The following is a 17,539-nucleotide window of genomic DNA, read 5'->3' as shown; positions in this document are numbered from 1 at the left end:
TTGATTTATGAACCCCACTTGGATGCCCCGTCGAGACCTCTTACACTCAGAAGGTCTCAATTTGTATTATGGAAGTTGAAGACCACCCCCCCCCCCCACACACACCCCATGACAACAACCCTAATCTTTTTACAACTTTCCTTAATTAGCCTGCATATCTGTTCCTCAATATCCGAGTGGCTATTGGGGGATCTGTGGTACAATCCCATCAGAGTGCGTGCACCTTGGCTATTTTTGAGTTTGGCCCATATGTACTCAGTGGACAGCCCTCAATTATATCCCTTCTAAGTGCAGCGACGATTGGTAGTGCAACTCCCTGTACTCCGTTATCTCCCTATCTTTTCTAAAACATCAAAACCCTGGGACATTAAGCACTCATTCCTGTCCCTCTGTCAACCAGATCTCTGCAATGGCCAAAACAGCTTAGCTCCATATACAATCCCATGCTTAAAGTTCATCACCTTTACCCATAATACTCTTAGTATTAAAATACACATTATCCCTACTATGTTATCTATTACATTGCGCCTGTTTCTTTTTACTGGTCCTGACATCTACCTTCATCTCCATCCCGCCTTTTTCTGACCAGGTGCTCAGGTTCCCAACCCCTACCAAACTAGTTTAAATCCTCCCAATCAGCACTAGTGAACCTTTGATATTGATTCCCTGCCAGTTTAGGTGCAACCTGCCCTTCTTGTACAGGTCACTCCTGCCCCAGAAAAGGTTCCAATTATCCAAGAACCTGAAACCCTGTCCCCTGCACCAGGTCCTCAGCCACTCATTCATCTGTACTATCATCCTATTCCTGCCCTGACTAGCATGTGGCATCACAAATAATCCAGGGATTACTCCATTGGAGGTGCATCTCTTCAGCCTCTTTCCTAATTCCCTATGCTGACTGTAGAGGGCCTCTTGCCCCTTTCTGCCTATGTCATTGGTGCCCATCAGCACTATGACCTCTAGCTGTTCGCCCTCTCCTTTGAGAATATTCTGCAGCTGTTCTGAGATATCCTGGACCCTAGCACCTGGGACGCAACACACCATCCTGGTGTCTCTTTCATGGCCACAGAATCTCCTGTCTATCCCCCTTAACGTCCAAATCTCCTATCACTTTGCCTAACCTTACCCAGCCTTGCTGGGCTTCAGAGCTGGCCACAGTACCTCTGGCCTGGCTGTTGCTGCTGTGCCCTGATAAGTCATTCCCCCCAGCAGTATACATATTGCTGAAGGGAATGGCCACAGGGGAATCCGGCTCTAACTGCTTATGCCCTTTATTTCTCCTGATAGGCACCCATCATTGGCTTACAGGAAGAAAGCAGCGGGTAGTTGTGGAAGGAAAGTATTCTGCCTGGAGGTCAGTGACTAGTGGAGTGCAGCAGGGATCTGTCCTGGGACCCCTGCTATTTGTGATTTTTATAAATGACCTGGATGTAGAGGCGGAAGGATGGTGAGTAAGTTTGCGGATGACACGAAGATTGGAGGAGTTGTGGATGGAGCTGTAGGTGGTCGAAGGTTACAAGAGGATATAGACAGGCTGCAGAGTTGGGCAGAAAAATGGCAGATGGAGTTCAATCCAGACAAGTGTGAGGTGATGCATTTTGGAAGGACAAACCAAAAGACTGAGTACAGGATTAATGGTCAGTTACTTAAGAGTGTGGATGAACAAAGGGACCTTGGGGTTCAAATCCATACATCTCTCAAGGTCACTGCACAGGTTGATAGGGTAGTTAAGAAGGCCTATGGGATGCTAGGCTTCATTAACAGGGGGATTGAGTTCAAGAGTAGAGAGGTCATGTTGCAACTCTACAAATCTCTGGTGAGACCACACTTAGAGTATTGTGTTCAATTCTGGTCACCTCATTATAGGAAGGATGTGGAAGCTATGGAGAGGGTGCAGAGGAGATTTACCAGGATGTTGCCTGGATTGGAGAACAAGTCATATGAAGCAAGGTTAGCAGAGCTGGGACTTTTCTCTTTGGAGCATAGAAGAATGAGAGGACACTTGATAGAGGTCTACAAGATTATGAGAGGCATAGATAGGGTGGATAGTCAGTACCTGTTTCCAAGGGCACCAATAGCAAACACCAGAGGGCATATGTACAAAATTAAGGGAGGGAAGTTTAGGGGAGACATCGGGGGTAAGTTTTTTACACAGAGGGTTGTGAGTGCCTGGAATGACTTGCCAGGAATGGTGGTGGAGGCTAAAACATTAGGGGTATTTAAAAGCCTCTTGGACAGGCACATGGATGAAAGAAAAATGGAGGGTTATGGGATAGTGTGGATTTAGTACTTTTTTTTAAGGATTATATGGGTTGGCACAACATGAAGGGCTGAAGGGCCTGTACTGTGCTGTAGTGTTCAATGGTTCTATGTACTATCTGAGGCCTGCACTCAGGGTTTGATCACCTCAGTAGAAGTTTCATCTAGGAGGTTTTCAGCCTTGCAGATGGATCTGGGTCCATCCAGCTCCAGTTCCTTGTCCATGTCAGTCAGAAGCTGAAGTTGGGTGCACTTCCTGCAGATGTAGTCACCAGGGAGACCACATCATGTTTCTTCTCAACTGAAATAAAAGCAGCCACGAATTGAATCGTTTCCAATGGACAGTTTAACGTACAGTTCCTGGGAGTCTGACATAACCAGCCCATTCAAAACCCAACCTCAAGAAAAAAGTGTCCATATTGTGAATGACTAGCTTATGACTTCGCTCTAGGTCAGGGGTTCCCAACCTTTTTTATGCTATGTACCCCCGCCATTAACCGAGGGGTCTATGGACCCTGGGTTGGCAACCCCTGCTCAAGATGATGGGATCACAATGCTTTAGATTCTCTGTTTCTCACCTACACCTTTCACACGTAACACAGTGTTCTGTTTACATGCACAATGACATTCGCAGACTGGCCAGTAACAGGAACAAACAACATCGTGGAATATTGGTTGATAGAATTTTGGTCAAATAATTTGCATTCTCCTTTCAGATGGTATGTTGAGAAATTAATCATTAGCTACTGAACTTATTGCATGAAGTCTCATTTAGCTCATGTAAAATGTATAAGGTTAGGCCATCATTGACACCTACTGTATATAATAGATCAATACTTCACATGAGGAATGTTTAATGGCTCTGGGTCTGTACTTGCTGGAATTTAGAGGGATGAGGGAAGATCTCATTGAAACCTTTCAAATGTTGAAAGGCCTAGACAGAGTAGATGTGGAAAGGATGTTTCCCATGGAGGGAGAGTCTAGGACAAGAGGACACAGCCTCAGGATAGAGGGACGCCCTTTCAAAACAGAGACGCGGAGAAATTTCTTTAGGCAAAGGATGGCGAGTTTGTGGAATTTGTTGCCACATACAGTTGTGGAGGCCAGGTTGTTGGGTGTATTTAAGACAGAGATGGAAAGGTTCTTGACTGGACACGGCATCAAAGGCTACAGGGGAGAGGGCTGGGAATGGGGATTGAGGAGGATGGCCTAATTCTGCTCCTATGTCTTATGGTCTTATAAGTGCAACATGCTAGCCTGAATATTTCAGTCATGTAGTCTTTCAGTTGAGTGGGTACATTGAGTACATTGAAGAATGGAATACCTTTGGAAAGTTAAATACTTATGAAAACTTTTGTTACAAATAAAATAAATTGAAGAAGTATAGTTAATACAGCTTAAAAAACTAAATACTTTGCATAACAAAAGAACTGCTCATCAAAATTAATAGAAGGGTCCAAGCCTCCATGGTTGTCTTAAAGATACATTTAGAGGCACCCATTCCTTTGGTGAAGAGACCATATTTATAAAATACAGGGGCAGAATGAATTAATAAAAGATGCTGTTTCTCAAGCTGATGTGGTTGTTTCCAAAGCAATAAGAGAACTGTGCCATTCCTAAATTTAAAAGGGTCCCTAATTTTAAACACTATTACATAGTATTCTGGAATGTTTCCTGTAGCATCCTACATGGACAGTCCAAAGCAATGATTAATTACATACAGAAAATAAAGAATAACCTTCCACTAAAATTCCCCATAATTATCTATTAAAGACTAAGGGGATATTCTTATACACCTTAATTAGATGATTATGCTGCATATGTTCTTTGTTTTTTGCCATTTTTTGGGTAGAATGTGTGGCCTCTGTTGGTCGTGGTCGGCCATGGGTACTGTGCCTCTGGTAGTCACTGGAGTGGCCTCTCCAGGGCGCAAGCCAGGGCAGAGTTGATATGGAGATCGGTCTGTTGCCCATGCAGTGGGACCCCCCTCTCCATGCTGATGACAGGTCCAAAGGAACAATGAAAGGCGATACAGTTTGGTGCCAGCAGCATCGCAGGAGTTACCGTGCCGGTGCTGGGTACAGGAGTCAGCCGCCTTCGGGACTCCGACTCCGGATATTTCCCCGGGGTTTACTCCCAAAGCCTTTCCCGTGAGCGGGTATAGCCGCAAGACAGCAGAGGTTTGAAATCGGAGTTTTCCCTCTTCTAGATGAGCTACCATCCATGGTTAACAAGCCCCATCTGCGCGGAGCAACTTGTTTTAAGGTGCCAGTGGCCCGCCTTTGCCCCTTCTCCTGACAGTGAGAACAGCTCTGCCGGGCATAAGAACTATGTCACATGTGAAGGCCAGGAGTTGGACCTGGTTGTCAGAGGCTGTTTGAGAAATTTCCATGGAAAACAAATTATGCAGCTTCAGATTTTGCATTTTTATTTGTTCAACTACAGTATAGGAATTTATTTTGAAAGGTTGCAGTAATGTTACATTACCAACCACTAGTTGAATTTATCCATTTTACACTTATTTGTCTCTCCCACACACTTCACTCTCCCGCTCCCAACTGATTCTGTTTAATCGTCCTTGTACTTGTGTCCTTTTCTTTCTCTGAGCTTTTCCATTACCTTTCTTCCTTTCGTATTGTTAATATTTCGACAGTAGAAAACTACTCTAGCCTCTTCGGTATCTTCTATTTTCCATTCTGATGACCAGCCTGAAGGATATGAATGAGTGCTTTCTACAAATTCAAACAGGCTGCCATTCACACAATCAGACAGCAGCACAATATTGTCATGAATGTGATTGGACGGATCCCAGCAACTGATTCTACATAAGTTGTTGAACGCAGAATAATTTGTTGCCCATCAAAACCTGATTTTATCTGGAATGCAGTTCTGTAATCAGTCAAGAAACAGGTCACATTTATGTGTAATGAGTAACTGATGCAATTTGTCCTTGAAAAATTTCTCCCTTGTGGATTTTGTATTATTTTTTAAATTGCTTTTGAAATCTACAGCAAATATTTTATGGATTATGCCAAAAAAACAGGATTTTCTGGTAATCATTTTCTGGTAATTAACTAGCAAAATATTGATGTGTTTCTAATGGCTATTCTTTGGAAGTGGATTACAGGACAATCGACATCGACAATGGACTATTAATCTGGAGACGTCCCATGTAACTGTGGAATTTAAATTCCGATAATTAAATAAATTCACAATAAAAAGCTACTGTCCATGATAGTGACCATGAGTTTCAGACATGAATACCTGGTCTGACTATATCTTTCGAAGTGGACTATGTCGTTACTGGAATTTGGGAGCCTGAGCTGCAAGAAGAGGTTACATGGACTAGGACTTTATTTCCAAAAAAAATAGGAGATTAAGGAATATAAGATCATGGGTGGGGGCATATACAGGGTGAAAGCCCAGTCTTTTCCAAAGGCTGGGATCCTAAATACAAGAGTGCATAGGCTTAAGATCAGAGGTGAGAGATTTAAAAGGGACATCAGGGGAAAGAACAGTACATACTTGGAATGAGCTGCCTGACATATTGGCTGAAGTGGGCGCATTAGCAACATTTAAATGTCATCTGGATAAGAACATGGACACAAGAGGTTTCAAGGGCTACAGGTCAAATGTAGATAGATGGGGCTTGCCAGATGGTCAGCGTGGTCACACAGGTGACCACACAGGTCACACTGTGGTCACACAGTCAGCATGGGCCATTTGAGCAAAAGAACCTATTTCCAATCTGAATGACTCTATAACTCCATGAGGAAAATTAACATGCTTACTCACTGTAATTCCAGTTCAAAAAACAAACTGCAGGACAAATTCAATGGGCCAAACAGCATCTGTAGAATCAAAGAGATAGTCAATGTATCAGGTCAACAACCTGCACCAGTCAATACGATCATAGCTGATACTACGGCTCAAGTTCACGTTCTCACCTAATTCCCATGTCAATTCTTTCCACGTCCAAAATTCTATCAATTGCCATCATGAATGTAAATGGTATCCACAACCAGCTGAAGTAGACGATTCTTAAGTTTTACAATTCCCCGAACAAAACAGTTTCACCTTCTCTGCAGCTCAAGGAAATAATCCCTCAGCATCAAACCCATTAATTATTTTCAAGACTGCTTGTCTCTCAATGAAATCACCATAAGTCCCATGAGTAAACGTCAATCTAACTCAGTCTCTCTTAATAGGGCAACCACTTCATCCCTGGAATCAATCTATTGAATTGCTTCAGCACTGATTTTAAGGATAGTCTTCCCACATTACAGTACAGAAATCAAAATTACAAAGGAGACCTGAGCTTTCTCAGAAGACTTCCAAACATTTGTACTCTAAACCCCTAGTAATAAAGCCAATTCTTAGATACCTTGCCTACTCATTAATCCTTTCTTTGTATCCTTTACTAACTCACTTGTTCAACTGTTAGCATCAAAGATGATGCATCCGTGCTTCCTTCCGAAAGGAGTCAAGATCAAATAGCAGTCGGCTGTCACTGCGGGACATGGTATGGTGTCCAGGACAAAAAACAGCCAGGAAAACACATTGCAGACACTACCCACCCTGCGGACTGCTCCTTCCAAAAGACCCCTTGTAGAAAGTGCTATAGGGCTACTAAAACAAGAACATTATGCCATTTTATAAGTTCCTTCCCCAGGCAGTTACTCTGATCAAACGTTCTAGATAGCCTCCCTCACAACTCTCTATCTATTACCTCCACCACTGCACGTAAACACTTCAAACCACTTTTGTTAATAATAATAATACTGTTAATATTGTAAATTCATGCCAGCATTTATGTATTTATGCACACTTTCTTCCGTTTCTGTACTTTAACCTCTAATTTTTATATAAATTATTTATTCTTTATAATTATTGAATGTTGTTGTTTATTCTTCCATGCTGCACCAACACACCATGGCAAATAAAGCTGATCTTTGATTTGAAGTCCTATGCACACCCACGTATAACAGCACATGAAAGGATTTCTTTCATACAGGTGCTGTCAACAATTCTACTGCCATACAGTTCCTGACACCAAGGCTCATTCCCAGCCTCCAGAGTTCTTGTGTGGGATTCACATAGTCTTCCGACATAGGATCATCTGGGCTTCACCCCAACCAAAGACATGCTGGTCGTAGATTAACTGGTCACTGTAAATGTTTCCTTGTGTATGCCTCATGCTGTGTCTCGCGGAATACTTAAGTATCTCCTTCAACAGGAAGGTTCACTGAAAAGGTAAAATATTAGAAACAAAGACCCAGATGTTTAGTTCTGTATTAATGAAACAAAAATTGCTGGAAATATTCTACAGATTCTAAGGAAAGAACAGAGATAATAACGGATGCTACTTGATCTATTGAGCAGTTGGTCATTGATTTATAGAAGGATTCAGGCACAATGAAAATCTTTGTTTTTTTATGTCATGCCATACAGATCATTCAACCACATCAATGCATCAACATAGCACAGAAGAAAAGCAATGACAGCTGGTTTGTTGGGAACTGTACCATCAATTTGTGGAACATGTCGCTCAGGGTTTGGACTGTATATGTGGGGTATTTTTGTGTAATAATGTTTTTGTTTGCTTGCTGTTTTGAATGTGCTGTGAGTGTTTTGCACCTTGGCCCCAGAGGAATGCTGTTTCATTCAGCTATATCCATATATGGTTGAATGATGATTAAATTTGATTTGATTTGATTTTGAGAATATAGTGTTATAGTTACAGAGGAAGTGCAGTGCAGGCAGACAATAACATGCCAGGCTACGACAAGGTAGATTGTGAGGAAAAGAATCTATCTTATTGTGCAAGAAGTTTAAATAGTCTTGTAATAGCAGAATAGATCCTGTCCTACAGTGATATGTGCTTTAAGGATTTTGAATCTTCTATCCAGTCAGAGGTAGGAGAAGAAATTCCAAAGTGAGAGGGGTCTTTGTTATTTCCTACATTCAGCATTTTTACCAAATTTTCAGCCTGCAATGCAGTTTGATTTTGAATATCGAGTACCGTAGTTGTTGTCCCAACCTGTTTGAAGACACTGAATGGTTGTCTCCTAGCAAGAGCACAGACCTGGCAGAGATGCTTGTGGTCTGAGATATTTATGATGAAAAGAACTGTGGGCACTGCAAGTTATGGAGGCTGGATCCATAAGATATAGGAGCAGAACAGGCTATTTGACCCATTGAGTCTGCTCCGCCATTCCGTCTTGACTGATTTACTTTAACTGTGCCTTAAAATTACTCTGCTCTAAGTATACCCAATGACTCAGCCTCCACAACCATCTGTGGCCATGGATTCACCACCCTCTGGCTGAAGAAATTCCTTCTCACCTCTGTTCTAAAGGAGCCGGTGGTGGTGTAGTGGCATCATTGCTGGACTTTGGAGCAAAGGCTCCCAAGTTCAGATCCAGCCGGCTCCCTTGCACGCTTTCCATTTGTACTGGGTTGAGTGTCGAGCTAGCAACTCGGCCTTGTAAAAATAAGAAAGCCTGCTAAAAAAACACCATCACGACGACGTCCTGATGACTCCACTTGGAGTTAAGGGCTTTCTTCTTCTTCTTCTTCTTCTTCTTCTTCTTCTTCTTCTTCTTCTTCTTCTTCTTCTTCTTCTTCTTCTTCTTCTTCTTCTTCTTCTTCTTCTTCTTCTTCTTCTTCTTCTTCTTCTTCTTCTTCTTCTTCTTCTTCTTCTTCTTCTTCTTCTTCTTCTTCTTCTTCTTCTTCTTCTTCTTCTTCTTCTTCTTCTGTTCTAAAGGGACACCCTAGTATTCTGAGGCTGTGCCCTCTGGTCCTAGACTACCCTGAATTTGGAAACATCTTCTCGACATCCACTCTATCACGGCCTCTCAATATTTGATAGGCTTCAATTAGATCCTTCTTCTCTACACTATCAGGCTTCCAGAATTTGTAACCAACTAAGGTTCCTAAATTACCAAAGTGACTGCCACAGAGTGTCCAAGTATTTCGAAGCTGTGCTTGAGGTACAACACCAAACATTGTTTTTTCTCCCCCCCACACAGCCATTGGCTGAGCACCACAAACAGTAGCAAAGGAGATGCAATGCTCAATTTTTTCCAGGCATAAATTGTTTATATAGTGGTTAATGGTTGATTACAGTTAAATGTGGGACAAATACAAATTCCTAATTCCTCTACTGTACCTTCTCAAAGGCATGCAGTGTGTTTATTGGTGTATACAATCACTGTGGTAGATCTCTGATCCATTAAAAGAAAATGTTGCATTACGGAAAACCTAACTGGCCATTCTCTTTGGCCATTCAAACACTTGGTAACGAAATAATCTGAGAACTACAAATCATTAGTTATTGGACAATTTTCATATGCTTGCTAGTCGGTAATCGCATAGTGCAGAAAACACATCATGTTACAGCTGTACAAGCCTTGGACGCAGCTACCATGCACACAGCCATGCAACACACACAAAATGCTGGAGGAACTCAGCAAGCCAGGTAGCTGATGCACCATCAATAACTCTCGGAGACGTGAGGCGAGAGGCGAGAGATAGGCTTTTATTAGCTGGAAGAAAGCACTGTCAGCAGCAAGAGACCATCACACAACATCCTGGAGACTGAGGGAGGAGCAGTGCCTCCAATCACCTTTATACAGGGGTCTGTGGGAGGAGCCACAGGAGCAGTCAGCGGGGGGGGGGGGGGGGGCGTGTCCAGACAGGTATATGTAGTTCACCACAATAGCATCTATAGAAAAGGGCATCTACAGATGCTGCCTGGCCTGCTGAGTTCCTTCAGCATTTTGTGTGTGTTGCTTGGATAGCCAGCTTCTGCAGATCTTCTCATTTCCTGATACACATAGCCATGTTGTCTATCCCCAATCAATCTCTGTTTATGCAAATACTTACAAGTATACAGTATCTGGTCCCTTAGAGTACCTTTCCATAGCTCACTGATTACTGGAAAAATACTGATTTCAGGCTCATTTCCTGGTTTATTTTTAGAGCCTTTCTTAAACAACAGAACAACATTAGCTATCCTCCAATCCTCCAGCAGCTCACCCATTGCTAAAGATGTTTTAGATATCTCTGCTGGGGCCCCTGCAATTTCTGCTTTAGCCTCCCACAAGGTCTGAAGGAACAAATTGTCAGGCCCTGGGGATTTATCCATTCTAATTTTCCTCAGGTGTAGTCTGGATATGGGTCACGACCTCACTGCCGTTTTGCCTCACATCTATAGACTCCATGTTATCTCAGTAAATATATATGCAAAATAATACATTTGAAATTTCCACCCCCGCCACCACCATCTCTTTCGGCTCCATGCATAGACCTTCAGGAGGACCAATGTTTTCCCTTGCTATCCTTTTGCTCTTAATATATCTGTAGAAGCCCTTGGGATTCCCCTTCACCTCGTTTGCTCAGAGCAGGGTTTCCATGGACACCTTGATTAATGGTAGGTCCATGGCATAACAAAGGTTGGGGGCAATCTTATACCTTCTCTTAAACCTCCTGGTTTCCTTCTTAGGTGTCCTCCTGCATTTTTCTGTGCATTTGACCCTTATCCCTTTAAGCCTTTCCAATTCATGTACTTGTCCAAATGTCTTATAAACGGTGTAATCGTACCTGCGTCTAACACTTTCTCTGATAGCTCATTCCACATGCCCACCACCCCCTTCTATATGGAAAAAATGCCCTTCTGATCCCCTTTAAATTTTTCCCTTCTCACCTAAAATCCATGCCCTACAGTTTTAGATTCCCCTACCCTTGGAAAAAGACTGACTAATCATTTTATCGATACCCCTCACGATTTTATAAGCACCCCTTAGCTTCCAATGTAATATGGGAAACTATGTCCCAACCTATCCATTCTCCTTATGTCACTGATCCTCCAATGTGGATAACATCCTCGTTATTCTTTTCTGCACCCTTTAACACCTTCACTATACCCAGATGATTGGGAGCGTAGGAGAACGAGGGGAGATTTGATAGTGGTATATAAAATTATGAGGGGTATAGATAGGGTAAATGTAAGCAGGCTTTTTCCTCCAAGGTTTGCTGTGTTGGAGCTTGACGTTTTTGTGATTGAAGGTTCTTCGGAAGTCAAAAATGCTTATGGACATTTTAATTAACTTTCAAGGATATTGAAATAAACAAAGTAAGAGAAGCATAAGGACGGCAGGGAGATAGAGAAAAACAGAAACAAAGAGCCAAAAGGTCAGAGACCGAACCAGGGTGTCCATCAACTACCATTCTCTGGCTTCTCCCAAAAAGCCAATGTCTAATCCAATTTAATCCCACCCTGAATGCTTGACTGACCTCCCACATGGGACCTTGTCAAAGGCCTTACTAAATTCCATGTAGACAACATCCACTACCTTGCTTTCATCAACTTTCCTGGTAACTTCCTTGAAGAACTCCAACATTGATTGGACATGAACTATAATGTACAAAGCCATGTTGACTGTCCCTAATCAGTTCCTGTCTATCCAAATACAGGCAGAGGCTAAAGAGCAAGAGTCCAGAATTAAGTACACAAGGAGGTGATTGTGAAAGGTAGAGGAGCAGCCACGAACTGCTTCGAGTCAGCAGACTGGGCCACGTTCAAGGACTCATTGGAGGATCTGAACGAATATGCCATGTCAAGCCAGTCATGAATGAGTGTGTCTCCACAAAATCATTTCGAGTCTTCCCCAGCCAGCAGCTCTGAATGAGAGATCAGCAATCTGCTGAAAGCCAGACCCCAAGTAAAATACAAAAGTTCCAGGTACAACCTCGGGAAACCCATGTCACATGCAAAGAGGGAACTCTGGACCAAACTGGAATCACAGAAGGATGCTCAAAAGCTGTGGCAGAGTTTGAATGGTATCACTTCCTACAGAGTGACATACAGTATGTGACGAAGTTTCTCTCCCAGATTAGCTCATTTCCTTTAATGCTCACTTTGACTGACGAACGTAACTTTCACGAACTTCCACTTCCTGTTGAACCTGTGATTTCATTCTCTGAGGCTGACATGAGAGCATCTTGGCTGGAGTGTTCAGTGAGATCTTCAATCTCCTGTTTTGGCAGTTCGAAGTACTCCCCTGCTTCAAGCAGGCTTCTGTTATACTGGCGCCTAAAAACAACATTGTAACCTGCCGCAATGACTTTCGTCCAGTAGCACTTGCATCCACTGTGATGAAGTGCTGAGATGTTGGTGATAAAACATCAACTCCAGCCTGAGGAGTGACTTGGATCTGAACCAATTTGCCGACCAGCATGGCAGGCCACCAGCAACTGTCATCTCATGGGCTCTTCACTCACCCTTGGTGCGTCTGGACAGTGAAGATGCGTATTTCAGGATGCTCTTCATTGACTACCATCTCCTCAGTACTAATTAATAAGCTCCAAGACCTAGGCCTCGATACCTCTTTATGCAACTAGATCCTTGATTGCCTCTCTTGCAGACCCCAATCAGTTCAGATTGGCAGCATCTCCTCCATAATAACCATCAATACAGAAGCATCATTAGGCTGTGTGCTTAGACCTCTGCACTACTTGCTTTATACTTATGAATGTGATGCTAAGTACAGCTCCAATGTCGCTGGCCGCATCAAAGGTACAATTCCTTCCTACAAGAGCTAAAACCCCTATTTTGATTTGTCTTCCCTCAGTTGGGTTAAGGAAAAACTAACATAGTTACAGCAGTGGATAAGTTTTTCTCCAGATGCTTATTATATGTGCAGCATTAACAGAATGTGTCCATAAGACATGGGAGCAAAATTAGGCCATTCTGCCCATCATGTTTACTCTGCTTTCCATCATGGCTGATTTATTACCCCTCTCAACCCCATTCTTCTGCCTTCTTCCTGTAACCTTTGATGTCCTGATTAATCAAGAACCAATGAACCCTTGCTTTAAATATACTCAAATGTCTTGGCCTCCAAGGCCGTCTATGGCAATGAATCCCATGGATTGACTAACATCTGGCTAAAGAAATTCCACCTCATCTGTGTTCTAAACAGATGTCTCTCTATTCTGACTCTGCGCCCTCTGGTCTGGGACTCACCCACTTTCAGAAAAATCCTCTCCACATCACAGAACTTCTACAGCGGCAACCTTGAGAGCATCCTGACTGGCTGTATCACTGCCTGGTATGGGAACTGCACCAACCTTGATCGCTGAGTGGTATGGACAGCCCAGCACGTGTGTGGATGTGAACTTCCCTCCATTGAGGACATTTATAGCAGCAGGTGTGTAAAGAAGGCATGGAAGATCATCAGGGACACCAGTCACCCCAACCATAAACTGTTTCAGCAGCTTCCGTCTGGCAAACATACTGCAGCCTTAAAGCCAGGCCCGACAGTCTATGGGACAGCTTCTTTCTACAACCCATTAGACTTATAAATTCACATGTCTGTACATTGCAACAGGTTCAAAACACTAAGATTTTTACTCCCTCACGTTGTGGGATGAATATAATGTTTAAGTAAATTCTAAATGAAATTAGCAGTAATCTTGAAGTATGACAAGTATATTCTGTTCAAAACAGCACTTGGAAATACGAGGGGTGATTGATAAGTTTGTGGCCTAAGGTAGAAGGAGATGAGTTATACAGCTCTCATTACATGCACGTGCAGTTCAACTCTTTGAGTGATTATGCAGAAAGTTTGAAGTTAATTACTCATCTCCTTCCACCTTAGGCCATGAACTTATCAATCATCCCGATGTTATTAACTTCAAACTTTCTGCATAATCACTCCAAGAGTTGACCTGCATGCGTATGTAACGAGAGCTGTATATCCTTCTCCTTCTACCTTAGGCCATGAACTTATCAATCACCCCTGCTGTGGACACTTTCTGGAGGTCCAAGATCCGTATGCTCCAGACCGCTGGCCTAAGTGTGTAAATGTAGGATGGGCCGATGTTGAAAAATAAATGTGCCAGGTTTTCTAAAATTTACTCCTTCTACCTGGGGCCACGAACTTATCAATCACCCCTCGTAGATACAACAGTGGTAGAATAAAATGTTTGGAGTACTCTATATATTTTAGAAATCATAACATGAAATTGAATTGATCTATTGCTATTAGTTTGGGAAGAGCTCTTCAAGGAAGGAATTTAGGAGTTACTTTAAAAAAATACAATTATATGTCTGTGATAAGTTTACTAATATTATTAATAGGCTAATACGGGGAGGTGTATCATGGTTGGTCTATTTGATACTGAGTGATGCCATTAATCAGAGTTAGGTCTTAAAAGTACAAAGTTTGGGATAATAGCTTCAGTATTCATTAGTGATTGTTTCTGAAATGAACAAAAGTAATTATTCTTGAAGGATTCATCTATATCACTCAGGTGACTTAAATTCTTTGATCTACTTTGTAAGGCTATCCCTGTGCATGGCATCATTGGGATTAGTTCGGCATCTATTTTCAATATTTACAAATCAATTCATTTACGTAAGAGGACATTATTTACATTAAAAATGTATGCACATTGTATTCCAATTCTCTCTAATAAACTGAATTAAGAGAACCAAATCCAGTAGGGCAGCATTATTCCTTCAATTACTTGTAGATAACAAACTGTCATGGTTTCCTCAAACATCTGAGTTATTTAATTCTCCATACTAACCATTTATTTACTTATTTAGAGATATAGCATAGAATAAACCTTTCTGTGCTGCTCTGCAACCCCTGCCCCCCCCCCCCATCCCGATTTAATCCTGGTCTTAATCACAGGACAATTTACAATGCAACACACACAAAATGCTGGAGGAGCTCAGTAGGCCAACTGGATTTCTCCATCATTTTGTGTGTGTTGCTTTGGATTTCTAGCATCTGCACGTTTTTTTTCTGTTTGGAGCAATTTACAATGACCATTTAACCTCCTGACAAGTACATCTTTGAACTGGTGGAGGCAACCAGAGCAGCTGGAGAAAACCCACACGTTCACGTGGAGGAAATATAAACTGCTTAGAGATTATGTCAAAATTGAACTCTGAACTCTGACACCCCGACACCCCAAGCTGTTATAGAGTTGCACGAACCACTAAGCTACCCTGACACAAGCAGCCCCTTTTTAATGCTTTTGCATATTTGTAACAAACTCACCAAGTGTTGTACTATGGGGTAGAACAATAACTGAAGCAGTTTTCAATGATCTCCGCAAGTAGCCTCTCACTTCATCACCCTGTTGAATGCAAAACTCGGGTATTTGAGGTGCAGATATGTATTCTGTCACCCAGACTCTTTTAAAGTTCTTTAAGTCTCAGGAATCTTATTGAGTTGTCTTAATGAGTTTATGTACAGTAAAGCTCACATCAATGTGCGTGCATTACATTTCTTACCTTTGCCAGTTTCTATACAATATATTAATTATTTTGTTTTCAGTATTGCAGACATCTTGTAGCATTCTACCTCTGATCATTTATTTTTGTGTAGCATGGACTATGAGTTGTGTGTTTTCAGTAGTTGATATTCTTAAACCAAATTGAATTAATTAAATGATTTTTGGAAGGATGGTTTAAATCTTAACTAGACTTTTTGTGGCGTTCCTCTTTTTCTTGTTGGGAATTAAACATTTTTATTTTAATTTTTGTCTTATTATCTATAACAGAGACTTCTATTTTAATTATCAGTGCATGATGAGGTTTCAGATCACCAAGCTGCTTTAATAAAGCGTACACAAAGTGCATTGGTATGAGATTTTTATTTCTCAAACCAGTCATTCTTATGGCCCATCTGAACAATATAATTAATTAAGAGAAGGATTGCACCTCTTAGTAGAACTGTATGAAGAATTTATCGTCTCAAAAGCTCAGTAATAGCATTTTTAACTAGTTGACTAAAATTGATTAATTGCTCATGGAGAAAACAAGCCCATAAGTGGTATCTGGTTACTGTAATTGCAACAACACCCTCCCAATTACATTGCTAGGAATATGAGGGGTAATATGACTCTGAATTAGTCCATGCCCATTTCCATGAATTAATGAACTAGCATTGTTTATAAAGTTGCTCTAGGAACTTTGATTCAGAAGGAATTTGAAGGTAGTGATGAAGAATCAGAAGAAGATGCATTTAAATCCCAAGGCAAGCTTCCAATCATAATGGAATGGTAATGAATTTTCTCTCATTCTGTAATTTATTGCATATGTACCATAATATATTAACTAGTATCCAGCTGGAGTAAAGTGAATTCCATGCATTTCCAATAGAATTCAAAGTTAGAGCAGAGCTCAGTACAACCCTGGACAAGTCCTTTGGCCCATGATGTTGTGTGAAAATAATTAAACCAGTGACTCCAAATTAATCTTGATCCCTCTTCCCTGGATATTGACACACTACTCCCCGCTCTGTATATTCATGTGTTTATCAAGGAGTCACTTCAATCCTCCCATGCAATCTGCTTTTACCATCACCCCAGCAGAGCATTCCAGTCACCCATCATTGTCATTTATTTAAAAGAATTTGCCTCACACATCTGCTTTGTACCTTTCCAGCATCTGCAATCTCTCATGTCTCCTTGTACTTTCCCCCCTTCTCACTATTAGTTAGGTAGGTATGGTAGAGATAGATGGTGATGGGGTGATACTTTATTGATCCCAAAGGAAATTGCAGTGTCATAGCAGCATTACGGGTGCACAGATATACAAATTAGGGCATGCAGATATTAGGGTCTATCTATGTGTATGAATAAAGTTAACTTCAACTATCAAGTCGGCGGTTGCGTACAATACTCCTTCAGTTGACATCTTCTGGATAAATCATGAAACCATACATTTCATTTCTTTTATGCCTTTACATTTGTTTTCTGTCTTCGGTGTGATTCTGGAACTGTTAGAGCATGTGATTTGCCGTTTGAAGATCAATTGGGTGTTCCGGCACTCTGTAATCTTTGAGAGGATTCCGGGAGGCAGACGCAGCATGCTTGAACCTCATGGTGGGCAGGTGGTGAAACAGGGTGTGAGCCAATTTTTGACTCCATGTCATCGATTAAAGCTTACTTTGTTCTCTGATTAAAGTGACGAGGAAGATTGAAACATCAAGGCAAATGTGGAGGGTGAGCACAGGCGGCCTACCTTTTGATCTCTGAAGATTGGTTTGCTACGCTACCGGAGAGGGAGACCCTGCGACTGTGCCTGGAGAATGTTGCCCAGGTTTTCTGCATTTTGAATGTGGACTTGGACTATGGACTCTTTTTTTAGGTCTTATTGTTTTTTTCAGATTCCGTGTTTTTTGCCTGATATTTCTTTTTTTTAAGGCAGGGGGAGAATTGGGGGTCAATGCACCTGTTCCATTATGTTCATTTTTTG

General features: G+C 41.7%; 1 long non-coding RNA gene across 2 annotated transcripts in view; it reads left to right on the top strand.

Annotated features, from left to right (window-relative positions):
* LOC140725698 (uncharacterized) overlaps window positions 1-17,539 on the top strand; it is a 28,035-nt gene extending 10,496 nt beyond the window's left edge. Inside the window, exons 5-6 of one of the 2 annotated variants that reach the window (XR_012098417.1) lie at window positions 16,239-16,341; window positions 17,249-17,539. This is a non-coding gene — a long non-coding RNA (uncharacterized lncRNA). The remainder of the gene's footprint in view (window positions 1-16,238; window positions 16,342-17,248) is intronic. The other variant, XR_012098418.1, reaches the window with a different exon arrangement.

The sequence above is a fragment of the Hemitrygon akajei genome, chromosome 3 (genome assembly GCF_048418815.1).
Source record: "Hemitrygon akajei chromosome 3, sHemAka1.3, whole genome shotgun sequence".
Classification (NCBI taxonomy): domain Eukaryota; kingdom Metazoa; phylum Chordata; class Chondrichthyes; order Myliobatiformes; family Dasyatidae; genus Hemitrygon; species Hemitrygon akajei.
The sequence above is the reverse complement of the archived record's forward strand: the minus strand, read 5'-3'. Positions and strand labels throughout refer to the sequence as shown.